Raw genomic sequence first — 13073 nt, 5'->3', positions numbered from 1 at the left:
TTGTTGCGGCCAATCGTCTCGTCGTCCGATCGCCGGGAGCGTGCACCTGCAAAAAGAAGTCCGCACTGACCGGAGGCGGCTCCGGCGGGGACCCTCCGACGGTCAAGTCAGAGAGGTGACTGGGCAACAGTAAATGCAGACAGAGAGCTCTGAGAGAGATAGAGAGGGAGAGAGGAGCGAACCTGCGTATGTGGGAGAGACGGGCAGATCGATCCATTGCACTGTTGCCTTCCCGGTATATATAGTGGAGCCAGGTATGGAGCCGTCATTAATGGCGCGGACAAGTGAGGAGCTGTCAACTCACTGTGGACTGTCAGAGTCGCCGTGAAAACGTCATGTCGCCGTGTGGCCGTCCAATCACCCGGGTTGACCCGGCTCTCGGCGGGACAATGCCCCTAGGTAACTGTGCCGCATGTCCGTGTCAGAGCTGACAACGTCTGACGGCTGTACGGTGGTTGGAGGAGCCGACCGACCCAAGGTCGGTAGCCAGCTGAGTGGTGTCGGGCCCCTCCATTGATCGGCGAGCATCATGTAAGTCGGCCATCAGACCCCCGGGTTCAGTTGGTCGGGAAGGTTACGCCCGACAACCCCCGGCCGGTGATGGGCCGTTGAATGGCCGGCAGTTAACCGCTGATGGCATCCGTCAGTCGGTCGCCCGACCGACTATCGGTCGGTCTATCAGCCAGTCGGAGTCGTCCGTCGGAGGCGGTCGGGCCGTCAGTCGGTCGGTCGGGCCGGTCAGTCGGTCGGGCCCTCCGACAGTCGGTCGGTCGGTCGGCGGGTATCCCCCAACAGTTGCCCCCCTCCACTCCTAAGTCGGGTGGCGAGCTGGCCGATGCTTCCATTCGGGCAGCAATCCGGACGACTGGGAGTGGATTTGTCGCGCATGTAGATCCGACCGTACCGCCGGATGATCCGATGTCAGACGCCTCATGAATGTCCAGCGATCCGGACACCCAGTCGATGTCAGAAGTCACGTCGGCGTCAGGTGTCAGACGCCACTCTTGTCATCGTCAGTCGTTACGTCGGTGTCAGAAGATCGGGCGCCGGACGATACGGCGTCAGTCGATCGGATGTTGGCCCGATCACGGGAGAGAGGGCCACTGTCAGGCGTCCCATCGGGAACGCGAACCGGCGCGGGCACGTGAATGCAGAGCCGCGCCCCGCGTGCCGCGTGTCAGGTGGTTGGCCGGCGCCCCCTCCGGCATTTAATGTGGGCGGTGCGGCCGTCCCGGGACGGGGCGCGCCGACTCGCCAGCCAACCGCGGGCGCCACGCGTCGCGCATCTGCAGGTCTTCGGTCGGCGCGGAAGCATCTCGGACCATCGGTCGGCCCTATATATATAGGACCTCCCGGACCCCTGACCCACATTTGCAATATTCACTGGGGAAACTCTGTCCGGGCGATTTCTCAGTCGTCGCGGGCAGAGCTCTTCTTCGCTTGCGGAGGGTCCATCTGGTTCGTGGTCCCTCTTCTCCTTCTTCTTCCTTTCTTCTCTTTCTTTTCTTTCGGTTCTGGCATAATGACCAGGAAACCGACTCAGGGAGCTCGGTCGGGGAACCCGACCGACGACTCCCGATCGGCTCTGGAAGATGAGGCCTCCTCGCTTTCGGGGCCGAACGTCGATCGGCTTCGGGAGCACTATCGCATCCCGGAGCAGTTTCGGCTCTCGCTCCAGGGGCCGGCGGTCGGGTCAACAACCCTCCGCTTGGCGATCTGGCGCTGTACGTTGAGGACCTTCGCGCGGGTCTTCGACTTTCGATTCGGAGTTCGTCCGGAATCTACTTGATTACTACGGACTCTGTCCGGCGCAACTGGCGCCGAACTCTGTTCGTTTAATCATTTCTTTCGCGCTGTTGTGTCAGCTCTTGCCGACCAACCCCGCGTTTCACTCTTCCGGGCCTTCTTTGTGCTCCGACCCCACCCTAAAGCCTGAGGGTGGTGGCTCTTCAACCCCCGGAAGGGTCTCGCTTTCATAACTGGTCTTCCATCGTCCATTCATGGATGGAAGAACCAGTTTTTCTTTGTTTCCTCCTCTTCTTCTTGGGGCTTTCCTTCTCGTTGGGGTATACCCCGAACCGAGGCCAACGACAACAGTCGGGTGGATGCGGACGACCGGGAGGACTTCCACCGACTGAAGGACATGTCGGTACCGAAGCAGAGGGAGCTTGTTACCGAACAAGCTCTCTATGACGCCGGCTTGAGTCTGGTCCCCCGAATAGGTATCGCCCGATCCTCCGGCTTTTCTTTTTGTTCATCTTTTGGTCGGCTTTTGGTCCAGCCTTTAACGTTCTTGTCGGTATTGCAGGGACACCACCGAGGATGAGGCCGACGGATGCCGAGATTCGGCAGTTCGCCAGAGGAAGAGGCCAGCGTCGGGGGCCGGCACTTCGCGCCCTGCAAAGAAACCAACCCCAGCTCCGCCAACCGTCGAGGCGTCGGCGACCGACCAGTCGGAGCCGGTCATAGCCCTCGCGGCTCCGACGGTCCAAGCTGAGGAGAGGCCGACTGAGGAGGCGGCCGAAGAAGTATCGGCGGTTTCACCGGTGCGGGTGGAGCCGGATGATGTTCGGGAAACCGAACATCGTCCGGCGGCGTCCGTTGGCGCAACGGGGGGCGCCGGGTCGAACTCCAGCGTGCCGTCGCTGCCAGTCCCGTCGGTCGGGGCAGCTGATCGGGGGAAAGCCCCGATGGAGCCCACGGAGGAAGATAGGTCGGGGAGCCGCTCAATGCCTCCCAGCGCATACTACCCAAGGGTGCGTCGGCGTTGGCCGACCACAACCTTGCGAGGAGGTTGTGCCAAGGGATCCTCCTCCCAGCCGACGTAGAGTCGCTGCGGTCTCGGCAGGTGGCCGAGATGCTGTCGCGGTTCTACCCGACGATGGTTGAGGTAAGCTTCGCATCACTTTTTCCTTTAACTTAGAAATTTTTCGTGTTATGTGATTCTGACGAAGCTTTTTTCCATCGGCAGCTGATCTTCACAATGTCCGAACTAGAGGCCGGGTACCGAAGGTTCGGCAACGTTCGGGCGGCCTTCAAGGAGAAGTCGGCAGCGGTCGAGGCTGAGAGGGCAATGTTGGCCGACCAACTCCAGCAGTCGGCCGACCGGGAGGCCAAGTTAATCGACGAGGTCTCCCGGCTTGAGTCCGAACTCCGGTCGGCCAAGAAGGAGGCCAAGCACAAAGGTCGGGCCGTGCGTCGCCTTCGACGTGAACGAGATGGCGCCACTGCCGAACTCCAAGGGGAATGCGAGCAACTTCGGGGCAGCCTGGAGAAGCTCGCGGAAGCCGAAGAGGAGCTGTCCATCGCCCAGGTCGACGCCGAAATGGCTAAGGTCGAGGCGGAGTCGGTGAAGCAGGAGCTCGCCCGTGCTGAGGACGAGGCAATGTCGGCGAGGGAGTCGGCCGATCGGGCGGTGGAGGACTTCCGGTCCTCCGACCGATACCGGGAGGAGATGCTCGAATCGGGCTTCGCCTCATACCGGGTCGGGTTCGAGGACGGTCGGGACGCCGTCCACGCCTTGTACCCAGAGCTGGACGTCAGACGCGTCGTCCCGCCGCTAGCCGAGGAGGAAGGAGTCGAAGGAGAAGGAACGGAGGAGATGGCCGACCAGCCGTCGGGAGGCGTCATCGTGGTGGAGGAGGCCGTCCGGAGCAGGTGCCGACCGAAGTTCCTTTGCCGACTGAAGCCCATCCTTCGGCGGCCGACCCAGCGCCGCTTATGGCCGAGACGCCGATCATCCCGATCCTCCGTCGGTCGAAGAGATCGACTAGGACGGATGATCGGCCCTGCCGACTATCTTTGCTTTTTGTTTTCTGAAAATATATGTAATCGGGCCTCGACCTGACTTTGTAATTTCTTTTCACCAATGAATGAAACTTCTTTCTTTTCTTCTTGTTTGTAATGTCGATTATTGCTGCAATGTCGAACTTTAGTTGCTAACTTAAGTAAGTCGCTAACTCACGTAAGTCGGTAGGACTTCGACAGCTTACGCAGCCCCGAAAGTAGAATGGGTCCCGACTTTGGTCGGCTTCCGATAGTCGAAGTCATCAGTCGGGTGTATCTATTGAGTCGGGAGCCGACCGAACCTGGCAAAGGTTCGGTAGCCGGACTTCCATAGATGCATTTAGTCGGTCGTCGTCCGGCGCAGTGTCGGGGGAACGATAGTAAGTCGGGTCCCCATGCTCTTGCGTCGGGTTCTGTGTCTTTTGACAGACGGTAGCAAGCCGAATGTTGTTCAACCGGCCGTAGGTCGGTCATCAAGTCGTAGATGCGACTAAGGTCGCATCGTGTGATAGACGGTGGTAAGCCGAATATCCCTCGACCGGCCGTAGCCTGGTCGGAAGTCGCGACAATAGTCGCGTTGGCTTTTAGCCTTTCTTTGGTCGGGGCCCGATCGGCCTGTCGGCCGATGGATTCTGCCCGAAATTCGACCGTAGAAGGAGTATGAACTCCCGTCACAACAGATGCATCGGCCTTCGTCAGGGGCGGATGTGTTGCCGAAAGTCGAAGGAGTGTAACTCCCGTTTGCAAGAGTCCGTCGGCCCTTGTGAAGGTCCGTCGAGTCGTCGAAGGAGTGTCGACTCCTGTTATTGTAGATGCGTCGGTGCTCGCAAGAGTCCGATGCGTCGTCGGTGCTAGGTCCACGTCGATACGTTGTGGCTGAGCGCCGATCACTAGTCGAAGATTTTAAGACTCCGAGATTTCAAACTGAACTTGTATTCCGCCTATTGAATTTCAAAATTCACTGGTAATACAGCTTCAAGTTGTCGGCGTTCCAAGTCCGGAGAATGGGTTTCCCCCCAAGGGTCTCCAGCCGATAGGCCCTTGGCCCGAATGTGTCTGCAACCTTGTAGGGTCCTTCCCAGTTGGAAGCCAGCTTCCCTCGGTCCAAGGGCTTCGACACTTCTGCCTTCCTTAAGACGAGGTCGCCAGGCCTGAAAAGCTTTGGTTTGACCTTGGCGTTGTAGTACCGGGCGACCCTCTATCGGTACGAGGCCATTCGGATTTGAGCCTCGTCTCGTAGCTCGGGGAGGAGGTCTAGGTCAGCCCTCCGACTCTCGGAGTTGTCCGGCTCTTGGTACTGCTCAACCCTTGAAGATGGTAGGCCGATCTCGAGCGGGATCATCGCCTCTGTCCCATAGGCCAAACTGAACGGCGACTCCCCGGTCGGGACGCGGGGGGTCGTTCGGTAAGCCCACAGAACGGAGCCCAGCTCGTCGACCCAGAGACCTTTGGCTTCATTCAGTCGGGTCTTGAGTCCATGGAGCAAGGTTCGGTTGGTCACCTCAACCTCACCGTTGGACTGTGGGTGCCCGACTGAAGTTAGTCGGTGGCGGATGTGGAACCTGGCGCAGAAGTCTCTGAAGTCTTGGTTGTCGAACTGCCGTCCGTTGTCGGTGATGATGGTGTGCGGCAACCCGAACCTGAAGATGATGGACTTTTGGATGAAGTCCTCCATCTTTCGCTCAGTGATCTGCGCCAAGGGCTCGGCCTCGACCCACTTCGTGAAGTAGTCGATGGCGACAACAATGAACTTCCTCTGGCCCGACGCTGGTGGAACGGACCGAGAATGTCGACTCCCCACTGAGCGAAGGGCCACGGAGCGACAATGGGAGCGATCTGGCTGGCCGGTTGGTGCTGGATGTTTGCATACTTTTGGCATGGCTCGCACCTCCGAACCAACTCTGCCGCATCCTTCTTCATGGTCGGCCAGTAGTAGCCTTGTCGCAAGACCTTGAAGGCTAAGGACTTGCCCCCCAAGTGGTTTCCGCAAATTCCTTCATGAACCTCTCGGAGAGCGTAGTCGGCGTCGGTCGGCCCCAAGCACCTGAGCAGAGGGAGGGAGAACGACCTCTTGTAGAGTCGGCCGTCCATGATCACATATTGCGACGCCGACCAACGGAGTCGCTTGGCCTCCGCGGGATCCTCAGGACTGATCCCGTCGGTCAGGTACTGGACGATCGGGTCCATCCAACTTGGTTCAGACGTTAGCTGCTGCACTTTTTTGACCCGATCGATGCTCGGCTGCTGGAGGTTTTCGACGAACGTCCGACCCAAAGAGTCATAGGCCGACGTTGCCAATCTGGAGAGAGCATCGGTGCGGGCGTTCTCCGATCTAGGGATGTGGGAGATCTCAAATACTGGAGGCGCGCCACGAGGTCCTTCACCTTCTGAAGATATTTGATCATGGTCGGATCTCGCGCCTCAAATTCGCCCTTGACCTGCCCCACGATCAGCTGAGAGTCGGAGAATGCCCGGAGGCTGTCGATGCCCAGCTCCTTCGCCATCCTCAAGCCGGCGAGGAGCGCCTCGTATTCGGCTTGATTGTTGGAGGCCTTGAAGTCGAACCGGAGGGCGTATTCGGTGACCACCCCATCTGAATTCATGAGCAGGAGCCCGGCCCCGCTTCCCTGAGCGTTCGAGGCTCCGTCGATGTGGAGTACCCAGGTGGAGATCGGGTCTGGCTCAGAGACCGTAAATCATCCCGGGTCTTCAGCTCCCGACCCTTGGTCGGTCGTCGGGCACTCGGCGATGAAGTCGGCCAAGACCTGGGCCTTCAGGGCAGGCCTTGGTCGGTATTGAATGTCGAACTCACTAAGCTTCATTGCCCACTTAGCGAGTCGTCCAGATGTGTCGGGCCGGTGCAGTACTGCCCTCAGGGGCTGGTTGGTGAGCACCACGATGGCGTGGGCCTGGAAGTACGGTCGAAGCCGTTGTGCGGAGACGGTCAGGGCGAAAATCATCTTTTTCGTCTCCGAGTATCTGGCTTCGGCGCCGTGGAGCACTTTGCTGGTGTAGTAGATGGGCTGGTGAGTTCGGCACTCATTTTCCCGAACGAGCACAGAACTGATCGCCTCGAAAGATGTGGCCAAGTAGAGATACAAGGTCTCCCCGACCTGCGGCTTTACGAGTAGCGGTGGGGAAGTCAGGTACCTTTTCAGGCCTTCAAAGACCTGCTCGCACTCATCCGACCAAGAGAAACCGTCTGCTTGACGCAGAATCTTGAAGAACGGGAGGCACCTTTCAGCCAACTGGGAAATGAATCGGCTAAGAGCGACGATTCTTCCGTTCAGCTGTTGGACCTCCTTCTTGGTGTTCGGATGACGCATGTCGAGGATTGCCTTTATCTTCTCAGGGTTGGCCTCGATCCCTCTCTAAGAAACGAGGAATCCGAGGAACTTCCCTGAGGTCACCCCGAAAGCACACTTGGTCGGGTTGAGCTTCATTCGGTGTCGGCGAAGGGTGCAAAAGGTCTCCTCGAGATCCTGAACATGGTCCGGGATCTGCGTGCTCTTTATCAGCATGTCGTCCACGTACACCTCCATGTTACACCCGATCTGGTCTTTAAAGACCTTATTGACGAGTCGCTGGTAGGTGGCGCCGGCGTTCTTCAACCCGAAGGGCATCACCCGGTAACAGTAGAGGCCCTTGGGAGTTACGAACGCGGTATGCTCCTCGTCTTCAGGCGCCATCCGGATCTGGTTGTACCCGACGAAGGCGTCCATGAAGCTGAGCAGTCAAAATCCGAACGTCGCATCCACCAGCTGGTCGATCTTCGGAAGTGGAAAGCTATCCTTTGGGCAGGCTCTGTTGAGGTCGGTATAGTCGATGCAGATCCTCCACTTCCCGTTGGCCTTCTTGACCATGACGACATTGGCGAGCCAGTCGGGATACGTGGATTCCCGAATGAAGCCTGCTTCGAGTAGCTTGTCCACTTCTTCGTCGATGGCCCTCTGCCTTTCTGGGGCGAAGGACCTTTTCTTCTGCCTCACCGGCTTCATCGTCGGGTCGATGTTGAGTCGGTGAGTAATCGTTTCTGGAGGGATGCCCGACATATCTGCTGCCGACCAAGCAAATATGTCGGCGTTGGCCGTCAGCAGTTCCGCCAGTCGGCGTCGTTCGGCGTCGGACAATTGAGACCCGACCCAAACCTTCCTGTCGGGACTTTCTCCTATCAGAATCGCCTCGAGCTGCTCGGCGGGCGAACCCCGTTCTTCCTCCTCCCTTTGGTCCAGCTTGTCGATGGTCAGAGGATCCTTCGTCTCGTTGCTTTGAGCGGAGATTTGGAAGCATCGTCGGGCGAGCTGTTGATCTCCGCGCATCTCCCCGACTCCATTTTTGGTCGGGAATCGAACAAGGAGATGGTACATCGAGACGATCGCCTTGAGGGCGTTCAGTCCGGGTCGCCCGAGTATGGCGTTGTAGGCTGAAGGAACTTGGGCGACCGCGAAAGTGAGGGAAACCGTGCTTTGCCGTGGTTCGGTGCCGACCGTCACGGGCAGGGTAATTTCTCCCTCTGTCGTGACGGTGTCTCCGGCAAAGCCGATCAGTGGTACAGGGACCCTCCTAAGTCGATCAGTTGACAGTCGCATTCGGGAGAAGGTCGAGTAAAACAAAATATTTGTCGAACTTTCATTATCAACAAAAATTCGTTTTACATCATAATTGGCTATTGTCGCGACACAACAACAGCGTCGTCGTGGGGAGTCTGGACGTTCCGAACGTCATCTTCTGTGAAGGTGATTACGTCGTCCGGGCGTAGCCTTTTCATCGGCTCCCCTCCTGTAGACGTCCCCGGCCCAGCCGCTTGGAGATCATGTTGATGACTCCGACCGTCGGCTGGTTAGTCGGCGCCTCTTCAGTCGGCTGGGGGCGTCGTTCGGCAATCGGTTTGGTCTGTGGACCCTTCCGAAATTTGCCGAGGTACCTCCAGCGGATGATATTTTCGATCTCATCCTTCAACTGGATGCACCGCTCGGTGTCGTGGCCGTGGCTCTGATGGAACCGGCAGTACTTCCGATGGTCGAGGCCCTTTGCCTTCAGAGGCGGAGGCCGTCACAGGTATTCCTCTCCCTCGATCTCCATCAGGATCTGCACACGGGGAGCGGAGAGAGGAGTGTAGGAGTTATACCTGGGACGCACCGGCCTCGGAGTCTGTCGTTGGGGCGATTTTTGGATCTATCGGGGTGGAGAAAGCCGACTATCGATCGGGGGCCTGCTTGGTTCGGCGGGCTCCCGACCTTTTCTCCGCTTCTCCTTTGGACCTCTGGGCTCGGCCAAGCGTCGGTCGGACGCTCCTTCGTCCGCGCGCATATACTTGTATGCGCGCTCCAGTAGCTCGACATACGTTCGGGGGAGGGTCTTGTCCAGAGAATAAGTGAATCGGGACGCCCTCAGGCCCCGCTTCATGGCTGAAACAGCCATGTCTTCGTTGAGGTCCCGGACCTCGAGCGTGGCCGCATTGAATCGTGCCACGAAGTGTCGGAGCGTCTCGTTTTCTCCCTGCTTGAGGGAGAAAAGGCTGTCCGACGTTCGCGGCGGCTTTCGGCTTGTGCTGAAATGGGCCACGAACGAGTGCTCGAGCTGCGCGAAGGAATGGATACTGCCCGATCGAAGACCGGAGTATCAAGCCCTGGCAGCCTTGTGGAGCGTGGCGGGGAAGCCGATGCAGAAAAGAGCATCGGTTGCCCCTTGAATCGTCATGAGAGCTTTGTAGCTCTCGAGATGGTCGACTGGGTCGGTGGAGCCGTCGTAGGGCTCCACGTGCGGCATCTTGAACCGATTGGGAATCGGCTCGTCGAGGACCAGTCGGGAGAGAGGTTGGGCGGCCTGGAAGTCGACGTCGTTCGAAGACTTCTGGCCGTCCGCCTGCAGTTGGGCGAGTCGGTGGTCGATTTCTTCGAACCGTCGCTCGTAGTCGTCCGCTCGTCGATGCTGGGAGACCCCAGGGGTGGAGCCTCCGGAAGATTCTGAAAGGGAGGCCGACGGTGTGCGCGGCCGCTTCTCCTTCCTTGCCCGTTCCAACGGGGAGGGAGAGGGCCGCTGGGACCGTCGGTCGTCGCGCCGTGGTCGTCCCTCCTCCTCTCCGTGGGAGCGCTGCTGGGAGCGCTCGCATGGAGGCGACAGGGATCGGTGCGGTCGTCGGCGGCTGCTCCTGGAAGGCATAGGTCGGGCCGCCGGTTGCTGCTGGAGGCTTTTGACTGCGTCGGTCAGTACGGTCATCTGCCGTACAATGGCCGCAATCTGGGCCTCCGCGGTCACTGCAGGGCGCGGAGAGCTAGGCTCCGCCGTCGGTGGTGGTGGAGAGGCCTCTTCCCGACGGAAAGAGCGCCTGGCCGACCCAGTGACTCTCGATCGTTGAGCTCTTGTCTTTGTCATGCTGTCCCCTACCTGGCGCGCCAATCTGTTGCGGCCAATCGCCTCGTCGTCCGATCGTCGGGGAGCGTGCACCTACAAAAGGAAGTCCGCACTGACCGGAGGTGGCTCCGACGGGACCCTCCGACGGTCAAGTCAGAGAGGTGACTGGGCAACAGTAAATGCAGACAGAGAGCTCTGAGAGAGAGAGAGGGAGAGAGGAGCGAGCCTGCGTATGTGGGAGAGACTGGCGGATCGATCCATTGCACTGTTGCCTTCTCCGGTATATATAGTGGAGCCAGGTATGGCGCCGTCATTAATGGCGCGGACAAGTGAGGAGCTGTCAACTCACTGTGGACTGTCAGAGTCGCCGTGAAAACGTCATGTCGCCGTGTGGCCGTCCAATCACCCGGGTTGACCCGGCTCTCGGCGGGACAATGCCCCTAGGTAACTGTGCCGCATGTCCGTGTCAGAGCTGACAACGTCTGGCGGCTGTACGGTGGTTGGAGGAGCCGACCGACCCAAGGTCGGTAGCCAGCTGAGTGGTGTCGGGCTCCTCCATTGATCGGCGAGCATCATGTAAGTCGGCCATCAGACCCCCGAGTTCAGTTGGTCGGGAAGGTTACGCCCGACATACCCCCGGCCGGTGATGGGCCGTTGAATGGCTGGCAGTTAACCGCTGATGGCATCCGTCAGTCGGTCGCCCGACCGACTATCGGTCGGTCTATCAGCCAGTCGGAGTCGTCCGTCGGAGGCGGTCGGGCCGTCAGTCGGTCGGTCGGGCCGTCAGTCGGTCGGTCGGGCCGTCAGTCGGTCGGGCCCTCCGACAGTCGGTCGGTCGGTCGACGGGTATCCCCCAACAACCTTCTCTAGGATAGAAATTTCCCATAGAGAGATTCCGACAATGGACTTGATATCTCCATTCATGAAGAAATAATAATAGGACTTAACTGAGAAGTTTAGGTGATGCACTAAGTTGAGGACAAAATTGATCGTGGGTTGAGTTTTAGGCTACTCTATTTTTTTATTGTTGGGCTTTGGGCAAGCCCATTAAATTTGATAATTTCTATGTTTCCTAGCCAGTTGAGAAGCTTTACCCAAGCCCATGCATTTTATAAATGGGTTGTTTTTTAGTTGACTTGTTTCCGGCTCAAACTTAAGAATAGCCAACCCAAACTTGTTTACTTCGAGAGAGTTCATATGTGCTGGCAGCTTTGATCAAATTTTGCCATCCTTAGAGATACAGTGGAAAGTTTCATAGCTATTAGATAATTATTAAAAATATGAAATTCAAAGAAATTAACTTTTTCATCCAAAATTTCTATTATAATAAAAAATAAATAAGTATCGTAAATATTATAATTATGATTCATAAATGTAAGTGGCTCGGGTTACGTTGTTATCAAATTGAATGGACCTCAACTTGAATCATATTCATTTAAATGTTGAGCAATTGGATAGAATCATCATCGACTTATTCTAACGACATAGATTTTGTTCTTCATAGTTTAATAGCAAGCTAGTTTTGTCTCAAAATTTTTCTTGTTGATATGGAAGACCATAAGATGCATTATTTATTTTAATGGCTAAACTTATCCCTTCTCTTCCTTTCTCTTTCTATCCTACTCTCTTTAAGATAGAGTAAGCCAAAGCCACTCCATAACTCCTAAGTCTAAACCTACGATCCATGCAAATTTAGTCTATCACACATATAGCCCCGAACTTAAAATAAGAGCTGAAATGCTTGAAGGATAACATCTCTCAATTTTTTTTTTCATTCATTTTTTAAAATATATAACATCACTCTAGTTTTGAACCTTGACTTCTAATTATAAGCTAAGAGCATATATCACTGAGCCACATGCTTGAGAATATCTTCAAAGGAAAATAACATAATGCATTTCGGAAGAACAAAAACATTTGGGACTCAATAGTCAAAATGGCTATGTTGTGTTTCTTATGAAATAAAACAATAAGTCCAAATTCCATGATTTTTAAAACAATTGTGGTATTTATTTTACATTGATTAGCAAGAACATTTAATATTTTATAGAATAAAATTTAATAAGATACTAGTAAAAATGATCAAGTGAAAATCAAAGATTCAAATTATTGATCATGATGTATATTACTAAAAATATTTAAAATTAAAAGCCATGTATTTTGATAGCTTGAATCCATATATCAAGTATATGGTATAAAACAAATTTTATTATTAATTAGATATTAAAATTTATGAATTTTAATTTATATATATTTTAATAAATATAGATTATATATTAATTTAGAGAAAATACAGCGAAATATTCATCTTCAACACTATCCTTCTATCCCCAATGCCCCATTACTAGTATATTTTCCTATTCTTCCTACTCTCTTATCTATTCTTTTTCTGGAGAGACGCATATCATCTCCTTCTTCTCACTTTGATTTCGAAGTTTTTCCGCATGGCCGATCTGACCTTGAATTCTCTCCACTTGGCAAGCCCGCAAGGGCTCTTGCTTAGCTTCGCCATGACTATGGCCCTAAAGGCCTTTCCCAACGCCACCTTCCTCATCCTCCACTTCCACACTCATATTCTCAGGTCAGGCCTCTACACTGATATCGACATGACGACATCACCTCTGCCCTTCTCACTAATTAAACCTTATCCTCTTTATCTGATACCTGAATCCTATACGACGAAATGGACAACCGAAATATCGTCACTGTCAAAACCATGCTCGCTGCCTACACGATGCCCGCTGGCTTTTCTAAACTGAGAGTCTATTAAACAGAGCTTCAGACTCCAATTAGAGTGTGATATTAGTTTTACAACTTACCGATACCAACTATCATAGTGTAGAACAACAAGAAGAACAAATAAAGTTTCAATAATATACGAAGTTCTCAACAGAGAAAACTGCAACAAACTCAAATTTTTTGCTCCACATCTT

Source organism: Elaeis guineensis, chromosome 11 (genome assembly GCF_000442705.2).
Source record: "Elaeis guineensis isolate ETL-2024a chromosome 11, EG11, whole genome shotgun sequence".
Lineage (NCBI taxonomy): Eukaryota > Viridiplantae > Streptophyta > Magnoliopsida > Arecales > Arecaceae > Elaeis > Elaeis guineensis.
The sequence above is the reverse complement of the archived record's forward strand: the minus strand, read 5'-3'. Positions refer to the sequence as shown.